This window comes from Halictus rubicundus, chromosome 11 (assembly GCF_050948215.1).
Source record: "Halictus rubicundus isolate RS-2024b chromosome 11, iyHalRubi1_principal, whole genome shotgun sequence".
NCBI lineage: Eukaryota > Metazoa > Arthropoda > Insecta > Hymenoptera > Halictidae > Halictus > Halictus rubicundus.
Window position 1 is genome coordinate 645,019 of NC_135159.1, and position 25,830 is coordinate 670,848.

Genomic DNA, 25,830 nt, shown 5'->3' on the forward strand with positions numbered 1-25,830 from the left:
GTTGAAAACAACGCACACCTTCGGCCAAAAAGAAAGTACACATGTTTCGTTCTTCTACTCTCGGAATCATTCGGCAGGGATCGACGTCTGTCGTTGCACACATATACATATGTATATCGTCGCCTGTGATTGGACATATATATGCATATATTTGTAGCCGTTACGACTGCGGCGAACGTAGATAGAAAAGGACAGCATTCAAACACGCCCGCGTGACCGAAGGCGCAAGAAAAAGGCAGTACAACTCGATGATATTATTATCCGATTTGTACCGTGCTTGGCCTTATTTTGTTCAGGAAAACATTTTCAATCGGTAGGTGATGATATCATTATGGTAACGTTAATAAGAAATAATATTAGATTTAGTTGGTACACGCCAATACGCTACTCGTTACAATGTTGCCTCTGGTAGTGAATCAGGACCATATGGAGTGTCGCGTCGTGTGCCACCTGGAGACAACAATGTAACCATTTCATCATCACTTATTAATAACAATAAAATGTTTGTCACAATTCATAATTCTGCCATGGAAACATTATTAATCGATTGCAAATAGTTTGCTGATGAAAACAAGTCTAAACACGTCACAAATCTGATAAGTTAGACGGTGCCAGTATTGAAACGTTTCCTTCGAAGTTTATCAACGAATTTTATTTCACTAGCTGACCGTTCCATTTCGATAGAGTCCGCTGCCGTACCAGAGCATGTTCTACAGAGTCGGTAATTCAGAACCGTAGACAGAAAAATGCCATTGCATGCAATGCCTATGTACGTGTATCTATACATAATGTGACGAGTTCTTTATAAAATTGTCTTAATGACTTAATATTCAGCAGAGTACCGATGGTGAAACCCAATGACATTTCCTTTTCTTATAAAGACTTTTACTCACTGCAAAACATGACCTAAATTGTTTAAGTAATAAAAATGTGTTTGTTTAAACAATCTTTTAAGTAATAAAAATGTACTGGTTTAGACATTTGTTTCAATAATACAAATGTACTGGTTCAAACATTTGTTTTAATAATAAAAATTTATTTGTTTAAACAATCGTTTAAATAATAGAAATTTATTTGTGTAAACTTGCGTTTAACTCGTAAAAATGTACTGGTGTAAACATTTGTTTCAATAACAAAAATTTATTTGTTTAAACAACTGTTTAAATAATAAAAATTTATTTATGTAAACAAGCGTTTAAAGTTTAAACGATAAAAAGTGTTCGATTATTAATGGTAGTCACTGTACCGTGGTACGTATTTACGTATTATGGCTCGGCAACGTCGGATAAAAAAGTCGGCCATCCGAACATCGAATACAATTTCGAATAAAAGATACATTTCATTTTCATCTCTGCCAAATACTCGTCCCGAATAAATCCTCAAATAAATCGCCTGGCCAAATCGAGCTTCGAATATCGAATAAAAGTTACGAATAAATTTCGCCGCGACATCTGCCTTCGAATACATTGTGAAATTTATTTTTATTCGACGCCTAAAATCGTTCGGATAGTCGGCGACGCCGAGTATCTACAAATAAATCCGTCGAATAAATGGGGGCGTTGTATACGACCATCCGAATAAATCCTGAAGATAGCCAGAAAATCATCCGGAGGCACGTCGAATACAAATCTCGAAACCAGACACGCTCGACGAATAAAGATACAAATAAGTTGTCGCGATCCATCCGACTTCGAATAGAAACAAAAGAACAGAGAATTTGTATCCGAAAGCCGTTCAAATAATTTTTTCATCGGATATTGCCCAACTCTGCTCTTTAGAACATGCTCTGGTACGGTAGCAGACTCTATCGTAATGGAACGGGCAGCTAGTGAAATAGTTGATGAACTTCGAAGAACTTCGTTTCATTAGTGGCACCGTCTGACTTACCGGATTTGTGCAGGGCCCGCTGTAGGGGGGGGGGACAACCCGGGCATATGCCTGGGGCGCCAAAATGTAGGGGCGCGATTTTGGCTTTGGCTGTAAGTGTGAGAAAAATAGTGATGTTTTAAATATTCAGTTAATAGAAAATTTCCGACTACCCTTGCCAGACAATTTAGCTAAAAAAAAAGGTCATTTTGTTCAGCGCGGTGCTTAGTGCTTAAAAAGGGGCAGCAATTTCTTTTTTCGCCCGGGGCGTCGTAACCGCTAGGGCGGGCCCTGATTTGTGGCGTGTTTAGACTGGTTTTCATCAGCAAACTATTTGCAATCGATTAATAATGTTTCCATGGCAGAATTATGAATTGTGACAAACATTTTATTGTTATTAATAAGTGATGATGAAATGGTTACATTGTTGTCTCCAGGTGGCACAGGGCGCGATGCTCCATATGGTCGTGATTCACTATCAGAGGCAACATTGTAACGAGTAGCGTATTGGCGTTTACCAACAGAATCTAATATTATTTCTTATTAACGTTACCATAATCATATCATTACCTACCGATTGAAAATGTTTCCCGGAACAAAATAAGCCCAAACACGGTACAAGTCGGATAATAATATCATCGGGTTGTGCTACCTTTTTCTTGCGCCTTCGGTCACGCGGGCGTGTTTGAATGCTGTCCTTTTCTATCTACGTTCGCCGCAGTCGAAGCGGCTACAAATATATGCATATATATGTGCAATCACAGCCGACGATATACATATGTATTTGTGTGCAACGACAGACGTCGATCCCAGCCGAATGATTCCGAGAGTAGAAGAACGAAACATGTGTTACTTTCTTTTTGGCTGAAGGTGTGCGTTGTTTTCAACAAATGCAATCTTTTCATAGAAGGGAACTTTTCAAAAATTCGCAAAAAATAAGGATATAGCCCCAAGTGTCCTCTTTCAGACCTGTTTTTTAAAAAGATGAACATTTTAAACTTGACGAAATTGAAATTATCTGAAGCGAACGCTGCATCGCGATATACAGCCTTGGACGCCGGACACTGTGCCGGGTCGAGAAATTTTGTGACATTTTACAAAACGTGGCGTAAATTATTTAAGTAATAAAAATGTATTGGTTTAAACAATCGTTTAAGTAATAAAAATTCATTTGTTTAAACAATCGTTTAATTAATAAAAAGTGTTCGAATATTAATTGGAGTCACTATACCATAGTACGTACTTGCATATCACGACGTAAGTATTACGACTTGGCAACGTCGCATTAAGAGGTCGGTTATTCGAGAATCAAATAAGAATACGAATAAAAGATACATGTGATTTTTATCTATCCCAAATACTCGTCACGAATAAAAAAATTGATTGAATCATTTTCCCTACATCGAGCTTCGAATAAACCTCAAAGTTACGCGGAAAATCATACGTCGAAAATCAAAGATACATTTCCGTAGCGAGTATCTGTCAGGCTTCACCGTCGAATAAATGGTGGCGTTGCCTTGGACTCTCGAATAATCGTCAAAAATACTTTGAAAATCATCAGCTGTATCTTACGAATAACGCCTCTCAAATAAATTCTCACCGCTAGAGACGTTGAATACGCATACGCCGTTACTTCGAGATTCGATAAACCACGGATGACGAATGAAAATCGTGAAATGTATCTTACGGATAAACTGTGATGAATATGTATCTGAGAAAAATGAGTACGAATAGAAAGATATTTTTCGGTTATTTTTTAGTCGAAAATTTTAGATAAATTTTTGTCCCTCTGGATCATAGTATACTACATGGTTGAACTCGTCTCAATGTCCGTTTTCATTTGACGTAAATAAATATGTAGCATTCCATTAAAAAAAAATAAAGATCATCTTTATTTCTAGAAAAATATTAAAAATACAAAAAATTGAGATACGCTATCATATTGCTAGTAAAATATACTGCAACTACCTCCTCTTCGGTTTTTTTCTAATGTTTATCTTTTACGAAAAAAACGGTGGTACTAATTATCGCGAACGCCCTTGTATATCGTAACCTAGGTAATGTAGAGACATGTTTTCTTTTTCTGCTTTTTATGTTTATGTTTGAAATTTAAAAAATTTGTAACGCAGAAGTTATTTCTCTTCAGATATTATAAATTTATAAATAATAAATTTCTTCTGTGTGAAACCTTCAAATGAATTTTCCAACCTCTAATTACCTATTAATTACTGTAGCGGCCATCGGCGCGTACAATTGTCAACATTTGGCGTGCAAATGGTCGAGCGAGTTTATGGAACCCGTTGCCCCACAGCTGATTTTGAGAAAGCCGTTACTCGTTTTAACAGCTTTTGTCATGGCACGTTTTGGCCATTAGATTTTTGCCTTCGGCCTCAACAGCTCGTGCGGGTACCATAAACCTCGGGTTTTTCCGATGGGACCCGGAAGCTAGGCAGGTAGGCGCCAGCCGGCCTGGTCATGCACCGCGGGCCCGTAGGAAATCCCGCTGCATCACCAAATTTACGACATCGCCCCCGCGTTTAGGGAAAGCGCGTCAAGGGCGCAGGAGTCCCCGAAGAAGTGCCTGATTGGCCAAAAAGGCTAATTCAGCCCCGGCCAATCAGGACGATTCGGGGAATAGGTAAAAAGCCTCCGTAAGACCGGAGGAGAGACAGCGAGACACTAGACACAGTCGTTCGAGTAAAAGCTTCCGCGACGCGTCGTAGAAAACTCTCAAGTAATAAAGTACATTCTGAACCGAAAACTTGTATCATTCATTACGAACACGCGACTCATAGACCCTTCAATTACTTATACTTTATTATTCTTTAATTTTTTATTTAATTACGTCGTAATTCGTAATTGATGTAGTTTAATTACAAAGTATTTTGTAATTGTACTCCATTGCAATTACGAATTACATTGTAATTTAATTGAATGAAGATCTGAATAATGAATTATAATATGATTTAATTACGGTGTAATTTAATTACTTTGTAATCATAATTCCTGGAGTAATTCAATTGTAATTCTTCACAACTCTGGGCTTCCTCCAGGTAGTCGGGGTATGCGTAATGCATTTTTCACGGAAAAAGAAGGTGGTCGGTGAGTGTTGTATTTCTGGGTGGTCCTGGAGTTATTAAATGTGCGGGTGGATGATCATCACGTGGAGGTGGTCTTGAGTTTCTGACCGCCTCACAGTGTGACGAATAGCCTTTTAAGCTGGACAAAATTCTAAATCGCCTATTTTTCTATATTTATCGATTAATATGTTTACAGTTGCATAAAATATGAATAATTATTAATTTTTTACAATATTTAGTTAGTTTTTGTTAATTAAATAATATATTTTAAATGATTTGTAATTAAATATAAAATACAACAAAGTTAGTAATGGATCTATGTAACACAATGATTTAACAAGTAGTAGATATTGTCAAAGAAGACGTCATTTTTAAGTATGGTCAAAAAGAATATAACTTTAGAAAATTATTGTAAATGTTACTTTTTGGAGATTTAGACATTCTAACGGGAAAGAATTATTCTTTGGTTTAGTATAAGGTTTCAATTTATAAATAACAATTCTACTTCATATTATTGTTTATTATTTTAATAAAAATATAATAACATGAAAATATAAATAAAACAAAAGAAATAACAGAGATCAAAATCAAAGTCTTAAATAGAAACGTTCGGTTGCTAAAAACAAATAACTTATACACTAATAACTAAAACTAATAACTTATAAACAAATGTAAATAGAATATATCTAAACGTATTTGAAGAAACGAATTTTCATACGAAGAAAGTTCAGAGGAAAACTCGGGGATCTTATCATTGTTTATTCCTTCAATATACAATGAATGAGACTAAACAAACCGCTAACAATAAGTGGCGACGGCAATCGGCATCAGCTGCGTTCGAAACGCCCGGCCCGAGCTATGATTGCCACGAGCGTGTACGTAAAACGACGTAACTTCATTGTAAAAATTAGTATAGTTCTGCAACGTTCTGCAAGCCAATTTTGGTATTAAAATAAAGTAGAGAATCTCTACTTTATTATATGTAAAAATCATTGCGTGGACCGACGTGAACCATATACTAATTCATTAACGAAGAGTAGTAACATGGGCGTTTCTGTGGAAAAATAAGTACTGTCTTTGACACTTACATAATTTACAAAAATAGAGGAATGTTATCGATAATTTGGAATTACTAAAGTGAAAATACATGCTTTGAGATGTTATATCCATCATATATAGGAAATTTAAACACTCCTTAGTATATTTTAACATATTTCTAGCGCATATGGAAATGTGCCCATTCATTTATACATAGGTTAGGTGTTCGTCTTTTAGGTGAAGTTTACACACTCTGTAAACATACAACAAAAGAATTTTAAGTTTTGATATTCAAGTGTTTTAATACATGGTTATTTTAGATTATATTAGCACAGTTAGTTTTTGTTTATTTGAAAGTTAATTTTGTCCAGCTAAAAAGGCCATTCGTCACTGTGCGCCTGGGCGAAGGAAGTGTTGGTCCTGAGTACGGAGACCAGAGTTGAGATTTTTTTACGGTATTGTTGCGGTGGTTTGTTTTCTGTTCCTTCTTTTGTTACAAAGCAAAATTAATAAAATGGCAGCTTTTGTAAGAGGCGGATGCCCAATTTGGTTGTAGTTTGCGCATGTTAGGACAAATATATCATCTTAAAAGGGTACGCTGCATTTCTCATCTTCGCGAGTTTGTGCGTTGCTGCTTAAATGACTGAGTCTCTGGCAGTTTCTGCATTGGAATATGGGCGGTTTCCTTAAGTGTTCTCATCTGATTCTTTGGTGTGCTAATATTTTGACTTTGAAGAGCTCTTTAGTGTTGCTGTCCGGTGAAATTTGTATAAGGTGGTGAAATCTGTCAGGTTATTGTTTGTCAAATTTGAACTTGGTTAGTTTCATGATGTTTACGTTCTGTATTTGAAGTTCAGGTAACGCCTGTTTGATGTCATCTTCAGAGAAGTTGCTTTTTATCCCTTTGATGAGCAGTGTTTTGGGTCTTAAATTCTTTGGTGTGAACGTATAGTATTGGACTTTCAACTTTGTTAGGTAGCTGGAGACGGTGTGATGATGGTCGGGAGAGTCTGAGTAAATCTTTAGACTTCTTTAATAGTGTAGGATGCATATGGGATGTATTAATTTTCTACTGTATTAATGAAGGTGCTCGGGTCTGAATTGGTGGTGTAGATCGGTAGTGGTTTAATTTTTTATTTTGTGCTTTGCGGTTTAAATCACCCGGCGTAGCTAGGCTTTCGTCTGTGTCCATATCCTCGTTGGGATGGAGGGGCTAGAAACGGTTACTTGTGTTTGCTGAGTTGTCCTCATGTGACGAGGAGAATGCGATGGCTCTTTTGCAGGTTAATTTGGGATTTCCCAATCTGTGGTCGGTATAGTAGCCTAGCCGGTGTTATCCGAAGTTGCCGGGTTGCCCACAGGTGGCGGCTGCTTATCGATTTTTCTGGCAACTTGGAGGTTAGAGCTAACCTTATTTTTGGTGATGTCGACGTTGTTTTCCTTTAGAAATTGTTTGTAAAGTCTGTCCAGCTGTAGTGAGTGTAGCTTAGGGGCCTTTTGCAGTCTTGGCCTGAGGTGATGATCTGAGGGCTCATTTTCCTTATCGGATAGATCCGGTGAAATGCTTCTTTTTAGCCCATGTGAGTTGGGCATTTCGGCTGCCTTCATTATGGAAAGCCAAGTAACACAAGGCACAATTAGCACCATGTTTATCACTTTTAATGTAAAAGAAAATATGATGAACTCCAGAATTACTGGAAAAAGACTCGTGTGTATGCGGCATACGATCTGCTTACGGCCGAATCACACGACGCATGTCGCCTGCGTCAACCGAAACTCTTCTGAGTTATTCTCATACATAGAAATATAACGCAAATAAAATATTTTATATTGCATTTTTAATTTTGTACATTATTTTTCTAAATATGAACATGTTTAATATTACATAATACACCTACAACAAGGTAAAGAGGCATCGAAAAAATTGATTTTGATTTTTTTAAACAATGATGCAGTGTATAAAAAATTCTGAAAATATTAGTAACAATGGTTTCAACAATATCTCATTACTGAATTTTTATAAAACTGGTATCTTCAATACTTCAATACGAAATATGCATTTTCTTCGAATTGTTTGAGATATTCAAGCTTTTTAAACATGTTCGCAAAATCCGAAAAATCTCAAAATAACACATTAATAATCACGGTGAGGCACAACTAACATGATAATATAAACATGGGATTCTGAAAACCTCCATATAAAATCGTCAATTTTATGCTTCCGGATTTTTTTGAAAATCGATTTTGCAAAAAAATTCTGAAATAATTTACTGTTGTGTGTGTTATTAGATAGAATGTTCATGAATTTTTCATAATTTTGTGTTGAGCCGAACAGAAGAAATCATACCTATTCTACACTGGGTATACATATATCCCCACATCTACCGTTTTATTTTAATTTCTTATGTTTCGTCGATTCTGAAGATGGCGTTCATAAGCAAAACATACATAGAAAGATTGTGGAGATGTACATATGTGATAGATGTATTCCTCGTTATGGTATCCGCGACTATCATTTTATCTATTACCTTGTAGAATTTTTATTTAAAAAAAGGTACGATTTCCCCGAATGTATGGTCGAGAAAAACGAATTAGAAACATAATTAATTTTAATTAATCTGAAAATATTAATTTTCTTCGTCGATAACGAAAGATTCAACTTCTGTTTGATATTCAGTTCCGTTTGTTTTATTTGTACTAAAATGATCTTGATAAATCCGCGGGATGTATGGCAATAAATTCATCATATCTTTGTATTTTTCTTTGTGATTGGCCTGATACTGGAATACAATGGAAATAATTGTATGTTTGCACATATATTTATGGTCTTCCCTTCTTAGGCGAATGATCCAAACCGTAGAATGTTGTGTTATCAACTTATCAACTGGTTCAGCAACCAAAATTGCATATGTTATTATTATATATAGATATATGTACAGAAATTATATATAATACGGTTCCAGGAACTGTTGTATATGTATCTCGCTACATTGTATCTCGCGGTATCTTTAGGTATCGAATCAAAGACAGAGCCGCGCTTCTTTTGGTCCGCCGACGTGTCCCATTCAGATGTTTATCGTTCTCAAAACGTATCGACGAGCTGCCGAAGTCAGTCAGTCTAAGCCTATATAGCCTTAGTAGAGGAAACATCGATCAAATATCGTACAAAATCATATCTGTGTTTTATTCTTTCTAAATAAATACCTTGCTTCCCAAAACCAATATTATATTATTATAAATTATCATTTACCTAATTAATGAAATTACGAATTCTTAAACATAAAATTTACTTATCTGAACCGCTATTTGATGACACAATAGAAAAATAATAATGTTTCTCTTCGCAAATGATACGACATATGTATACGAGTAGAAAACAAATTACTCACAGTTAGACCACTATCAAAGTAAACGTAACATGCAAGTGGTTGAATCCGATGATAGCTAACTTCAAATACAATACAATTTATGATCATAGTAAAATTCGTTTTCCATAATATAGTAAAATCAATCGTTATAATACAGAATAAGTGAAGAAGTTCAATTTTTTTAGATTTTTGACTAATTGTAAGATCACTTTTATAATTCCCGGTACATATCTGGTTTTAACTCACAAAGAATTTACCCTACATATGTACACTCATTTATTTTTATAATAATGTAATTCTAGCAAAATGTGTCGGTAACACATATTTAGGAGAATAAATATTTACTTGTGAAGTCGTGATGACAATTTTCGTAAAAATCGAGTTGTAAACTTGAAGAGTTTGCACTCTGAATTAAGTCGAAATTGCTAAAATGATAATAATCTCCATCTCCTATTGTCACATCAGTTGACATATCTCGATAAGAATAAAATCTCAAGCATCGTGTGCATAGTATTCTATGCGTTGGTATTCTGTGACTCAAGCGCTAAAATTAAGATGTATCTAGTAGATACATCCTTATAAATATGTAAATCTCTTCAAAGGAAATGTCACCGATCGTTTCATAAAAGATCAATAAATGTAGGCGAAACAGAATTCAATAAAATCCGTGCTTTCAAATCGCGCGATCGTCTGCCGTAGTTGGGTTCGAGTAGCAGTTACAAATTTCCATAGTTGATCGAAGCCTTTGAAGAATAAAGTACGAGACGGTGTCCGCTTTGAAGGATGAAACGAGTACTGCTAGAAGGTATAACGGAAGGCACACATGTGCTTATGTATGTATTTACTCGCGTGTCTTCCATACATCCTGGTCGTTCGTTGGAATATAAACAGTGACGTGTTTGAATGCTTCGCCGTCTCCTATATTATATTTCATATTATGTACAATATAATCTCGATTAATCTTGTCTTAGATAGAGTTAGATAGAGTTTTTCTTTAAGTTTGTAATTACAAGCTTTTAAAAATATTTTTCAAATTGTTATTTCGTAAATAAAAATGGTTTGCAATGCCCACACACATTCTTAACGCATAAATAGACGTATATTAAGAACTATGACATTATATAAAATCGTGTAAGAGGTGTTTTTCCACGAAATGTTGTCGTGCATAGTTCTAAGAATGACATAACTAAAAACGACAAACGTAATGACATATCTGTTGTACAGAGCAGTGTGCAACAGAGGCAGTGTTTCTTTTCTGAACTAATATATGAACTTTATATTTTTTAAAGGTTAAAATACAAAATACAAAATTCTGAATTACATACCGATATTTTATCATGCATTAGGTGACACCGAGGTTCTGTTATGCCTTGAAGAAAGAAGGATGGGATTCTCTCGAGAAATAGTCCTTGTCTTCTTGATAACCTGAAGTTTTTATTGAGTAGGCCACACACACGCCAACAGATTGCTTACAAGAAACTCGCGCTTACAGAAATTATGCGTCCGTGCAATAGAAGTGTTAACTCGGAAGTGATCGTCGTTTGATGAGAAGGCTCCTTATATGGTCCTTTTTCAAAGACCTTTGGAATCCTAGTATGTGTCACTGGACACGTAACTCCGCCGTTCCTAGTCCAGTCAAATAGGTGACTCAACCGGGCAGAAAGGGCGAAGATAAGGTTGGAGGATGATGCGGCATGACAGTTCGACATATACTGTATTAAAATAATTCGTAGAAATTTAGAATAATTCACAATAATATAAAAACTATCATTTTATTTAAAAAAAGAAACACACCACTAGTTAATTAGTTTCACACAGTTGTTCATGTTTTTCATTCTTTTTCATGTGGCTTGGTATACAAAATGTTGTTGTATACACGATAACCCTAGGCCTTAGGTAAACGCCAACGCAACACGATAATCATACAATAGGCACGTCAGCCAGAGCACTTGAATCATTACGACCAAACAAACCCTTTAGACTTTGTCTCTTTCACGTGATCCCTTTCCACAGGAAACCTTTTCCATTCCCTCCCACATTTTCCTCAAAAACTACATATACAGGGTGAATTCGATAAAGCAGGACACCTAAATATCTCCGTTACTTTTCGTTGTACAAAAAAACTTCGTAGGACAAAGTTACACTGTTTGAAGGGCCACATATAACGGTGTAAGGGAAAAAAATTTCAAGGTCATTTTTATGAGATTTCAAGGTTATCGATGTTTTTTTAAATGGAATGATATATTTTCGTTAACGTAATGTTGTAGCTGACAAAATAACGAATTCGTGCATGTAACACAATATGACCTTCAAATGACCTTCAACCTAGAAAAATGGTATAAATAAAATTCAACGTGTAAGATTCATTTGATGTATTTCTGTTACGCCAAATGTTCAAAAATATTTTCTTGAGCTGCTATACATTCATTCAGCCGTGAAGTTGCAGAACGTACTGCTGTGTAATTCATTTCTGAGGAAATCGACGCACAAGCCTGGACGATTCTTTCGTTCATGTCGTCTATAGTCGTTGGTGGTTCACTATAAACATCGTCTTTCAGTTTTCCCCATAGATAAAAATCAAGGAGTGTAAGGTCTGGTGAGCTAGCTGGCCATAATACGGGTCCGTTACGTCCAATCCAACGATTTGGAAACTTGTTATTTAAGAATTGTGTTACTGTTATGCCGCAGGAAGGGGTAGATGAAGAGTATCCTCGAATAAACTCCAAACTCTTCTAGCACAACTTAGGTTTATTTGGGAATAGGTCGCCAAGCAAGAATACAAAGCGATTTTGTACACGACGAATAACTTTGTAACAAACGAGTCGACTGACGGGTTACGTGTAACTTCTTCTCTGTGTGTGTGTCTGTCCGCGCCCTTTCGCAGGGCCTTATATAAGGGTACAACTATGGAAGTTTGGTGGGGATGGATGACACTAGCACTTAGAGATAGGGAATGACGTGGGGGTCGGAATTTTCGCAGGGTTGGACTTTAATCTGAAATCTCAGTACCGGTGAGTAATTTGCCTTAGTCTAGTAGATGAGAAAGCCCGTGAGTTCTGACTCATCTATTTGTCTGACTTATCTATAGAGAATAGATAAGTCTGGTAGTCTCGCATAACATTACGACACGGGAAGAATGGGCCGGACATCCGTCATGTTGATACCACTGTAGCGGCTAGCGGGGCGCCGGAAGAGAAATCTTCAGCGCACCAGCACCAAGAAAGATTTATGGTTTGCACAGCATAAGACGCTATTTGTGAGAAAACGTCTTTAACGTTTTTGGCCACTTAGCGGACAGATGTGTCCTTGTAGTTCCTAGCGACGAACTCAATAGCGCAAGTGGACGCCATAAATTTTGGGTAGTCTAAAGGTCTCCAGCCTAGAGTGTCCCAGCGACGTGTGCCTGGTTTCTATCACCCGGGAAAGCTGGGCCCGTTGACGTAAGCCAGCAGTCACGTACCGCACTTAGCACGGGGCCCGGAAGACACCCCGCTGCATCACCAAAATTAGATTTTTAACAGCACGACACGCTCACCCTTCTCACGCACGAGAGGCGTGGAACGTGGGCGTGTTATGCAAAATGCACGGATTGGTGGAAGTTCCTCGCAAGGACTTCCACCAATCAGCCGACAAGCATTTTCGATAATATAAGGCAGAGACTACCGACGAGGTGCGGTCACGAAGTCTAGACACAGCCGCTTATCCGCCGAGTCACTTAGAGTCTAGTCCGGTCGTTGCTAAGTCGCAATAACAGTTCAGCCGCGAGTCGAAGTGAATCGCCGGTTTTAGCTGAACCACCCCGGACGCTCTCGCGACATAACTCTATTTATAAATAAACGACTCAGTCACGTACACCTGATTTGAACACTTATTCTAAGGCACCCGCCTTATATAACCCTGTTCCTTCACCACATATTTTCACGAATGTTCAAGGGTGTGTTTTCCAGGAGAATTGGTAACGATTCTCGTAAAAATGCAATGTATTTTTCTGCATTTAATGTTCCGGTAATAAAGTGAGGCCAATTATTTGGTTATCTAAAATTCCGCACCAAACATTGACGGACCATGGTCTTTGTTTGTCGACTGTCCGTAACCACCGCGGATTTTCAGATGACTGTAGCGGCCATCGGCACGTACAATTGTCAACATTTGGCGTGCAAATGGTCGAGCGAGTTTATGGAACCCGTTGCCCCACAGCTGTTTTTGAGAAAGCCGTTACTCGTTTTAGCATCTTTTGTTATGGCACGTTTTGGCCATTAGATTTTTGCCTTCGGTCTCAACAGCTCGTGCGGGTACCATAAACCTCGGGTTTTCCGATGGGACCCGGAAGCTAGGCAGGTAGGCGCCGGCCGGCCACGTCATGCACCGCGGGCCCGTAGGAAATCCCGCTGCATCACCAAATTTACGACACCGCCCCCGCGTTTAGGGAAAGCGCGTCAAGGGCGCAGGAGTCCCCGAAGAAGTGCCTGATTGGCCAAAAAGGCTAATTCAGCCCCGGCCAATCAGGACGATTCGGGGAATAGGTAAAAAGCCTCCGTAAGACCGCAGAGAAGAGACAGCGGAGACACTTGACAACAGTCGTTCGAGTAAAAGCTTCCGCGACGCGTCGTAGAAAAGTCTCAAGTAATAAAGTACACGCTATACCTAAAACTTGTACCAATCATTTCATTCCGAACACGCGAACCCATAGACACTTCATGACCAATAATGCAGGTTTTTTAAATTTATTTGCCCGTGATTTGTAAAATAAGCTTCATCGGTAAATAATACTTGATTAAAAAATGCTCTATCGTTTATCAATTGTCTCAATCCCCACTGGCAAAAGTTTACACGATTTACAAAGTCTCTACCATGAAGTTCTTGATGAATTGATAGGTGAAAGGGGTGAAAATTGTGTTCCTGGAGTATTTGCACTACACATTTTTGACTAATGCCACTTCCTCGTGCGATTTGCCTCGTACTAGCATGAGGGTTTGTATTCACTGCTGCCAGAACATTAATTGTGTTTGCTTCATTCCTTACAGTCCTCACCTTTGTACGTTTTTTATTTTCGACACTACCAGTTTCACGGAATTTATTTATCAAATTGGAGTAAACGGAAACTGATGGACAATTACGATTAGGAAATCGGTCCTTGTACAACTGCACGGATTCTCTTAAACACTGTCGACTTTCTCCATAAATGAAAATCATATCAATCTTATCTTCCTTCGAGTAACGTATTGTGAAACATTGAGAAATCTTAGAAACTGTGGAAATCTGATAGGAAGAAAGTCTTCTGAGTAATTAGTAGTGGATAAACACGATTCTGTACGAACGTATACACTCTGCCCCACGAGAGAACAGTAACACTCTGCCCCCAGTGTGTCCCAATGCACAGCGCATGCGCGCAGTGACGCCACACGCTGCAGAACGTCATACGTAGCCATACCGGGTGTTTACACAGCAGAGTTGGGCAAAAATTTATTTTAAAATTTCGAATACAAATAAATGAAATCTATTTTTTATTCGAACTCGTTTCTCTCGGATACATATTCAGCACAGTTTATCCGTCGGATACTTTTCACGATTTTCATTTGTCGTCCGTGGGTCATCCGAATTGCGGAGCAACGGCTATGCGTATTCGACGCCTCTAGCGGCGAGATTTTTTATTTGAGAGAATGTATTCGAAGATACAGCCGATGAGTTGCAAAGTATCTTTGATTTTTATTCGATAGTTTTTAGCAGCGCCCCCATGTATTCGACGGTCAATTTCGGCAGATACTCGCAACTCAGAATGTATCTTTGATTTTCGACGTACGATTTTTGCGTGGTCTTGAGATTTATTCGGATGGTCGATGTAGGGAAGATGATTTATTCGATTTTTTATTCGAGACGAGCATGAGGAATAAATGAAAATCAAATGTATCTTTTATTCGAAATTCTATTCGAAGTTCGGATAAAAGACCGAGCGACGTTGCTAAGTCATAATACTTACGTTGTAATATGCAAGTACGTCCTATGGTATAGTGACTCCCATTAATATTCAAACACTATTTATTAATTAAACGATTGTTTAAACCAATGAATTTGTATTATTTAAACGAATGTTTAAACACATACATGTTCATTATTTAAACGATTGTTTAAGCAAATGGATTTGTATTATTTAAACAGATGTTTACATAGGTAAATGTTTATTATTTAAATGACTGTTTAATAAATGAATTTTTATTATTTAATCAGATCTTTCAACCGATACATTTTTATTACTTAAACGATTGTTTAAACAAATAAATTTTTATTATTGAAACAAATGTTTAAACCAATACATTTTTATTATTGAAACAAATGTTTAAACCAATACATTTTTATTACTTAAACGATTGTTTAAACAAACAAATTTTTATTACTTAAACAATTTACGTCACCTTTTGCAATGAGTAAAAGTCTTTATAATAAAAGGAAATGTCATTGGGTTTCACCATCGGTACTCTGCTGGATATTAAGGTATTAAGACAATTTTATAAAGAACTCTTTAGATTATGTATTATGTACAGGTATACGTACATAGGCATTGCATGCAATGGCATTTTTCTGTCTACCGTTCTGAATTACCGACTCTGTAGAACATGCAGAAATTTAGAATCAAAGACATCGACGATTTAAATTATCTGGAACAGTACTAAAGAAATAACAAGTTAACCATTGAAACAATGAATTAAGAAATTATTACTGAAAATATATATTTATGACGACAATTATCAGTGGATAGGCATAATTTTTTAACGAAGTTTACTGCAAATTTCATGCTGATATCTCTTACGGTTCAACATTTATTGTAAAATGTCACGAAAGGGTCTAGGGGGATAAGACAGGTCTAGCGGCCCCGGCGGGAATTTTATTGGTATTGTGTGGAAAACCATCATTTTAGGTTGAAAAACAATCCCCTAAAATTTTAAGTCGTTAACCCTTCATTTAAGGGTGATATGAGGGTAAACACCCTCAACTTTAACATTTTTTTTCTCGGCTGTTAATTAAGATATTGAGATGAAATAGAATCGAAAATATTCGAACTTACTTCCTTCATATCATATATTTTTTTCATAATTGTAATTAAATTATTAAGACTAGAAAAAAATTATTTAATTTTTAATTTTTTTTTAGGCCCGGGGAGGTGGTAAGCAACCCTTCGAGTGACCACTTCCAAAAAATTCAAGAACAATGTTCTGTTACCTATCTAATACGTTCAAAAGTTTCAAGATCGTCGGATTGGTGGAACATAGTTAAATATTGAGAAACTAATGAAATTACGCCATTATAATAGTATAATGTGTAGTGCACTGTTTCTTACGACTAATTATTAATTAATAATTCTTATCAGGAGATTATGTCCCTCCTTGATCAATTATTCGCATCGTATTATATTCTATTCCTGTCTTCCCGAATTTGCAATATAAATAGACATTATGTAGGTGTAAAAGAAAAGTTTAGGAATCATAATATAGATTTATTCAATCTTCGTCACTATTTTCCTCAATTACTGGTACAGTATGTGTCGTATCAAATATATTGGTTAATATCTCCGCTGGTTTTACAATTTTGGATTTAAATCGCCCATGAGATAAATAGTAAATAATGGTAGCGACATGGGAGCAGCAACCTACTGTTCTGTTGCCATTAGCACAGTCGCATGTATATCGTGTAATTCCGGTATAACTAATCGCATGTGGTACATATTCAATGTAGCATTGATAACTTTTGCGATTAATATGCCTCGAATGAACTTTCACCCTTATAATATTTTTAGTTTCCTTTAAATATTCCATATTTAAAATATCATCATTCTTCATTAACTCCGCTAGATAGCATACCGCCTGGGTTCATTGAGGTACCTGTACATAATATTACATAAGTAGCATATAGTTTTATATGTGATAATGTTATACATATGCAAGAAAGTATGTTACCTGTGAATAAGATTTTCAAATCTTTCTCAGTCATTTCTGGAAAATCCATTACAACGTTGGCAGTCATTCGTGTAAATGGTTTTCTACGGCGATTTAATTTTTTTCCTTCTACTAGTTCCTGAAGCGTTTGTTTTTATCCGTTGATTCTTCATATAATCAATAATTAAATCTATTTCTGGATCTGTATCTAATCTTTTACCAAATTCATTGTGTAGAAAGGATGCTATTCGACACAATGATTTAAGACATGGTAGAAGTTTATTGTCTATTTTGTGGTGTAACAAACTATATTTCTGTGCAATATCGCCATGGACAGCTTCAACAATCCATCTTATTTTTGTTACGAAGCGTGATGAATTTGCTTCTGCTGTTATCAATTGTGCTCGATTTCCTTTACAAGCTGGCATTAAAACATTATATCCTCTATTTTTCATATGCTCGACAACATCTCGAAAACCACGGTCCACAACGCAAAAATCATTGGGTTGTAAAAGTGAACTTATTCCGTTAGGATCTACTAATAAGATTTTAATGATTGACGCATCATTCATGGTACCATTAAATGGTCCTGCCGTGTCAATAATATATCGATTTGTTGTGCAAATTGTAAACGGTTTACATAATGATGTTTTCTTCTGTCCAGAATATGATTTCCTTCGATATACATTATTTTTACTTTTCTCGTGTCTAACATATGTTCCATCAAAAATGACTACTAATTCAAAATCTTTTATTTCAAAAAGTTTCCTTGGTGCGTACGCTGTTTCATTTAAAATGAGATCGGCTCTGGATTTTGCATTTATTCCGAAGTGATTTCCCAAAACATCCTTTTCAAATGCGTTAATTATTTGATGGAAATATCCTGACACTTGTTGTTCATGTTGCAGACCGAATATATTTTTAATAATTACTTTAGAACTGCCACTTCTAAGTTTAAATAAAAATATAATTAATGCTTGTTTCACAGTCGAGCGCGATGCAGCGGGTGTTTGTGATTTTGGGTTGAAGACCGAGCGAGTGTTGGGGACTTTTAAGTGGAAGTCGCAGAGAAACCGAATGAGTGTAAGGCCTCGTACAGACCTGAACATTTCGACGAACATTGCGCCGAACAGCGAACGAAACAAAGTCGACATTCATTTCGACGCGATTTTGCGTTTCGGACGCTGTTCGGCGCGATGTTCGGCGCGATGTTCGGCGCAATGTTCGTCGAAATGTTCAGGTCTGTACGAGCCTTAAGAGTGCCACGCTGAGAATCGTAGCCAGAGTATCTTAGAATGAATAATAAATACATATTATCATTAATCAAATGTACCACCAATAGTACTATCCCTACTTTATAATACCGTAATTTCATTTGTTTTTCAATATTTAACTATGTTCCACCAATCCGACGATCTTGAAACTTTTGAACGTATTAGATAGGTAACAGAACATTGTTCTTGAATTTTTTGGAAGTGGTCACTCGAAGGGTTGCTTGCTACCCCCACGCCTAAAAAAAAATTAAAAATTAAATAATTTTTTTCTAGTTTTAATAATTTAATTACAATTATGAAAAAAATATATGATATGAAGGAAATAAGTTCGAATATTTTCGATTTTATTTCATCTCAATATCTTAATTAACAACCGAGAAAAAAAAATGTTAAAGTTGAGGGTGTTTACCCTCATATCACCCTTAAATGAAGGGTTAGCGACTTAAAATTTTAGGGGATTGTTTTTCAACCTAAAATGATGGTTTTCCACACAATACCAATAAAATTCCCGCCGGGGCCGCTAGACCTGTCTTATCCCCCTAGACCCTTTCTCGACCCAGCATAGTGTCCGGCCGTCCAAGGCTGTGTATCGCGATGCAGCATTCGCTTCAGATAATTTTAATTTCGTTAATTTTAAAATGTTCATTTTTTTAGAAAACAGGTCTGTAAAGAGGACACTTGGGGCTATATCCACATTTTTTTGCAAATTTTTAAAAAGTTCCCTTCTATGAAGCGATTGCATTTGTTGAAAACAACGCACACCTTCAGCCAAAAAGAAAGTAACACATGTTTCGTTCTTCTACTGTCGGAATCATTCGGCAGGGATCGACGTCTGTCGTTGCACACATATACATATGTATATCGTCGCCTGTGATTGCACATATATATGCATATATTTGTAGCCGCTTCCACTGCGGCGAACATAGATAGAAAAGGACAGCATGCAATCACGGCCGCGTGGCCGAAGGCGCAAGAAAAAGGCAGCACAATCCGATGATATTATTATTCGATTTGTACCGTGTTTGGGCTTATTTTGTTCAGGAAAACATTTTCAATCGGTTGGTAATGATATCATTATGGTAAAGTTAATAAGAAATAATATTAGATTTAGTTGGTAAACGCCAATACGCTACTGGTTACAATGTTGCCTCTGATACTGAATGACGACCATATGGAGCGTCGCGTCATGTGCCGCCTGGAGACGACAATGTAAGCGTTTCACCATCACTTATTAATAACAATAAAATGTTTGTTACAATTCATAATTCTGCCATGGGAACATTATTAATCGATTGCAAATAGTTTGCTGATGAAAACAAGTCTAAACACGTCACAAATCCGATAAGTTAGACGGTGCCAGTATTGAAACGTTTCCTTCGAAGTTCATCAACGAATTTTATTTCACTAGCTGACCGTTCCATTTCGATAGTACCGGAGCATGTTCTACAGAGTCGGTAATTCAGAACCGTAGACAGAAAAATGCCATTGCATGCAATGCCTACATATGTATGTTAAAGATATCCGAAATCTCGTGAGGAGTCAGGAGATTCTCTTACTACCGAGGTTCTGGGGTAAGTGCTGCGTGGTTCCTCACAGTCCTCATACCAGAAGGCACCCTCGCCTTCCCCACTCCGTGGCCAGATCCTTGGGACACAGGGCCCCACTTTCTAAGTGAAAATTAAGGGGAGTTTAGACTCTCAGCCTCTCTCGACTTTCCCTCATCTGGTTGCAGTTAAACAACCCCTCGACGGTTGACGGCGGAAAGACCCAACGTGGTCGCCTGCCATCGTCCATCGATGGTTCTGTTTTATTTCATTCGTCTTCTTTAAGGGCCTCACGTAGCTCGGGACCCCATCATAAATCCATCCGAGCTTAAGGGTCGGGTCAGCGCGGACCCCTAACTTGGCTCGCACGTGTTGATGCTAACACGGCCAGACTGACCTGCTTCACGCTCTCGGGAAGCAATGTTTCGTAATTTTAGCAGAGTTTCTCCAGTTACCAATAACAGGCAATAACAGGCAATTATAGAAATACTTTTGGACAGCGCCGCACGCCACAATATTCAAAGTGTGTTACAGACGTTGCACGTTTTCACGACTAGCAGTCACCAATAACAGATAGTATTATAAAAATACTTCTCGACAGCGCCACACGCCACAATATTCAAAATGTTTTACAGACGTTGCACGTCTTCATGACTAGCAGTCACCAATAACAGATAGTATTATAAAAATACTTCTCGACAGCGCCACACGCCACAATATTCAAAATGTTTTACAGACGTTGCACGTCTTCATGACTAGCAGTCACCAATAACGGATAGTATTATAAAAATACTTCTCGACAGCGCCACACGCCACAATATTCAAAATGTTTTGTTTTTAGGATGTATTATCAATATCAATCAACTTCCATACCACAACAATTCTTTTATTATATTTTGCAAAAGAGGCTATCTTCCTCTTTCCTTCTCATTACAATCACAAAATTATAATTTTTATGAACGGAGTAAAACAAACATTATTTCATATTTAACATGTCACATTGCTAACACGGTTCATTCTTGTCTTCGTCGTCGCTTGACATCTCGTCACCAGCCCATTCACCCTTCCATAATCGTAGTCTATCTTTTGGCGCTACTTGGGGTCTGCCGGTTTTTCCTACAATTTCATAACGATCGTTAGGTAAGACTTTTGAAACCGTATAAGGTCCAAGGTATTTTCGATCTAATTTAGCACGGCGCGTTACTGCGGGTTTCAAAAATACCGTGTCCTTTTCGTTAAAGTTAATGTTCGTTCTTCTTGTCCTATTAAATCGTTTATTTTGTTTTTGTGCATTATCTAATATTCTATTATGGGCAATCTCTCTATCACTGAAAACGTCGATTTTCTCGTTTAAATTTGGTAAATCGGACTCTATTTGAGTTGCATCACCTGCACTTCGTTCTACGCTGAACAACAAACGACTGGGCGAAAATCCCGTCGTAGCTTGTACTGTGGTATTTAATGTCTCTTGGATTTTAATAAGTTTGCTCGGCCATTCTGTAGTTTTTAATGTTTCTACGGTTAGTAGATTGGTTACAGTCGCAACGTATCGTTCAGCTTGTCCATTTGCTCGAGGGGCGCCCGTGGCAATATAATGTATTTCCACATTTTGTTTTTTAAAAAACTGCTGCAACGGTTTGTATGTGAAATTTGTACCGCGATCTAACACTACTGTTCGTGGTCTTCCAAATAATAATAGACGTTCCCTAAAAACTTGTAAAGTTTCTTCGCCTGTTAAAGACGTCAACGGCAAAAGTTGAACGTATTTAGTAAAGGCGTCTAAAATAATCAAAACGTGCTGATAGCCTGTTTTTGTTCTAACAAACGGACCGACACAGTCGCAATGAATGGTATCGAATGGAATTGGTTTCTTTTCTATTGAATGGAGTAGACCTTGTTTGGGTCCTGTTTGGCGTTTCGCGACGATGCAGGTAAGGCAATGATCGATATACTTTTTGATGAACGCCCTCATTCTAGGGAACCAATATTTACGATTAATGCGATCAAGAACTTTATCTAACCCTATATGACAATTTTCGTCATGATACAGTCGCAACAACCCGATACGACTTCCTTTCGGTACATAGAAACGAGTGATTTCGTTATCGTTATCGTTACGCAATTTTCGACACAGCAGATTATCTTTTATCGTATAGTCACTACTTACGGAATCATTACAACGAATCCTTTCGATTATCGACTTGGTTTCCTCGTCATTCTTTTGTGCAATTTCCAACCACGATCCTTGACAAATGACATTTACGTAGCAGGCTTTATTTTTACTGGGATTTCGACTTAAATAATCTGCATATTCTATATGTTTCCCTTTACGATACTCTATAGTATAGTTGAAATCCTGCAGGTATATCCACCATCGAGCTATGCGCGGTAATAAATCTCGTTTGGTGTTAGTCGCCTTTATCGCATTACAATCGGTTACTAGCTTAAATTCTATACCTAAAAGGTAGACGCGAAAGTATTTCAACGCATTAACCACGGCCAAGGTTTCCAATTCGTAAGAGTGATAACGCGATTCTTCTACTGTCGTTCGGCGACTAAAGTAAGCCACCACTCGCAAATCTCTTTCGAATTTCTGAAACAGAACTGCTCCATAGCCTATCGCGCTCGCGTCTGTATGTAGTTCCGTTTCTTTATTAGGATCGAATGTTACCAGGCATGGTTCCGACGTAAGCTTGTCGATTACATATTTTCGTGCTGTTTCATGTTCGCTTCCCCAATTCCAGGGCTCGTTATTTTTTGTGAGTTTCGTGATACACGCTGTCCGAACAGCAAATTCGGGTATAAATTTACGGAAATACCCAGCTAAACCCATGAATTGTCGCACCTGTTTAACATTTTCGGGTACTGGTGATTCTACAAGAGCTTTAACTTTTCCCCTACCAGGTTTAATTCCTTCTGCCGACACTACTCTTCCTAAATACTCTATTTCCGTTTCAAGGAATTTACATTTTTTAATATTTAAAGAAAACCCAGCTGTGTCCAATGCGTGCAAAACCCTGTCTAATTTTTCTAATCCTTCTTCCTTTGTTATAGATGGTATTAAAATATCGTCGAGATACACTAGAGCAGTATCATATTTAAGGTTTCCTAAGGCGATATTAATTGCCCGTTGAAAGACGGCGGGAGCGTTTGCTAGACCAAACGGCATTCGAAGATATTCGAAATGACCATCAGGTGTAACAAAGGCGGTCTTGGATACGGAGTCTTCCACGATGGCAATCTGGTGGAAGCCGGATGCCATGTCGAGAACCGTGAAATATTTGTTTTTTCCTAACCGATCTAACTGGTCATCGATTAAAGGAAGAGGGTACCGGTCTTTTACGGTTATCCGATTTAAAGCGCGATAATCTACGCACAAACGATCCTCACCGTTCTTTTTCTTCACTAGTATAATGGGGCTCGCAAAAGACGAAGTGCTTTCGCGTATTATGCCCTCTTCTAATAAGTCGTTAATTATAACGCGTACCTTTTCTCGCTCGCTAAATGACAGCCTATATGGATGGTAATTAACAATTTTACCTTCTTTCAGAGTGATGTCGAGTCGGGCGGTCTTCACCTTGTTATGAATAATATTATCGTTGTTAGACATGTGTCTATACCGGTTGAGTAGACTATTAAGTTGACTCTTTATGGGTTCATCAAGGTCCACAGCTACGCAGGCGAGGGGTTGCATCTCGCTCGTCGGTTCCTGTGGTAGCTTCGACGGGCAGCGTACGAGTCTTGAAGTCCCGTCCTCGTTGATCAGCATCTGCAAGCCTCCTTGGGATAGAATATTTTTGCCGATGATCACATCGTATGGGATGTACGAGTCCGCCACAACTAGAAGGTCCATTTCCAATGAAACATCTTCGGTCTGCACTAACGTGGTGGTCGCTCCCTTGGCCACGAACACAGCGTCTCGCAATCCTCGTACAGTTACCGTGGTTGGTTCGATTTTGCAATTCGCTCGTTTTGCAATAGACTCTTTTATGAGCGAACATGTTGCACCCGAATCGATTAAACAATTTCGAACAACACAGTCTCGGATGATGACAGGTGTCGGCTGATGCGGCATCGAATAACACGCGTTCACTTCGGGTTTTCCCTTTTGGGTCCTGTAGGTCGTTTTCGATATATTTTCGGTCGGGGATTGACCTGCATTGAATCGTTGGGCCCGTTGCTTGAGCCAGCAGGTATCTTCCTCATGTTCGCGTTTTGTGCAATAGGTGCAGGTAGCAGTATGCTTCGATGGTGGTCGAGAACTGCCGGCCGCAATTTTTTGTCTTTTAGGACAATCGCTTTGCACATGGTCCATCGAATCGCAAACAAAACATCGCTTTCCTGGACGAGAGGTGCTGTAAGGACGTTTCGAAGGATTTTTACGATGATCCTGATCCTTCGGGTCCCGGCGTCGCTTAATGTAAAGGGCTATTCCTGTTAACAGATCAGCGGTGGTTGTGTATCGTGCGTTCGTCAGTGATTGCCGAGTAGTGGAGTCCATAACACTCGCGATTACAAGCCGCACTAGTTCCATCGGTGTAAACGAAATTTTCGTCTGTGCGAAATATTTAAGTTTTGTACGGGCGTATTCCGAATAACTAGCGGCATCGTCGCTGGTATAGAGCACCGCGCGACGTAATAACTGACCAAGACGGTCTTCCGTAGTATAGATCGAGCACAAATCTTGGCGAAAAATCGTCCATGTTCGTGGGTTTCCCCGCCACGTACGGTACCATTCTTTGGCCGAACCCGTTAACGCGTGCGTTGCACTACACAATCGTTGCGTCGATGTAAGGTCCTTCGTGATTTCTTCCACCATATCACACCACGTGTCCGCACTTTCACCAAGTTCTTCACCACTGAATGTCGGTATGGCTTCTATCGGATGTTGCAGAGGTCGACTTAGCACACTTACTTCACTCGCGACGCGTTCTTCCTCTAATTTTTGAATGCGCTTTAGCAAGTATTCGATAGTCGTATCTTCATTCGGATGGTCAGCCATAGCGAATACTATTTAAGAATTCTTCGCGTACCGGTTAAAATCAGTGTGCGCGCGTAGTATTAAGTGAACAACTCGTTCACACGTATCCCGCTTCTGATGTTAAAGATATCCGAAATCTCGTGAGGAGTCAGGAGATTCTCTTACTACCGAGGTTCTGGGGTAAGTGCTGCGTGGTTCCTCACAGTCCTCATACCAGAAGGCACCCTCGCCTTCCCCACTCCGTGGCCAGATCCTTGGGACACAGGGCCCCACTTTCTAAGTGAAAATTAAGGGGAGTTTAGACTCTCAGCCTCTCTCGACTTTCCCTCATCTGGTTGCAGTTAAACAACCCCTCGACGGTTGACGGCGGAAAGACCCAACGTGGTCGCCTGCCATCGTCCATCGATGGTTCTGTTTTATTTCATTCGTCTTCTTTAAGGGCCTCACGTAGCTCGGGACCCCATCATAAATCCATCCGAGCTTAAGGGTCGGGTCAGCGCGCTCGGACCCCTAACTTGGCTCGCACGTGTTGATGCTAACATGTACGTGTACCTATACATAATACATAATCTAAAGAGTTCTTTATAAAATTGTCTTAATAACTTAACATCCAGCAGAGTACCAATGGTGAAACCCAATGACATTTCCTTTTCTTATAAAGAGTTTTACTCACTGCAAAACGTGACGTAAATTGTTTAAGTAATAAAAATGTGTTTGTTTAAACAATATTTTAAGTAATAAAAATGTACTG

The 25,830-nt window shown here is 38.2% G+C and overlaps 1 long non-coding RNA gene across 1 annotated transcript; it reads right to left on the reverse strand.

The window, feature by feature from the left end:
• Nucleotides 1-581: 581 nt before the first annotated feature.
• LOC143359303 (uncharacterized) lies at nt 582-25,830 on the reverse strand. The gene is made up of 2 exons (XR_013083091.1): nt 25,626-25,830; nt 582-779 (listed from the first exon to the last, which is right to left on the reverse strand). It is a non-coding gene; the product is annotated as an uncharacterized LOC143359303 (long non-coding RNA).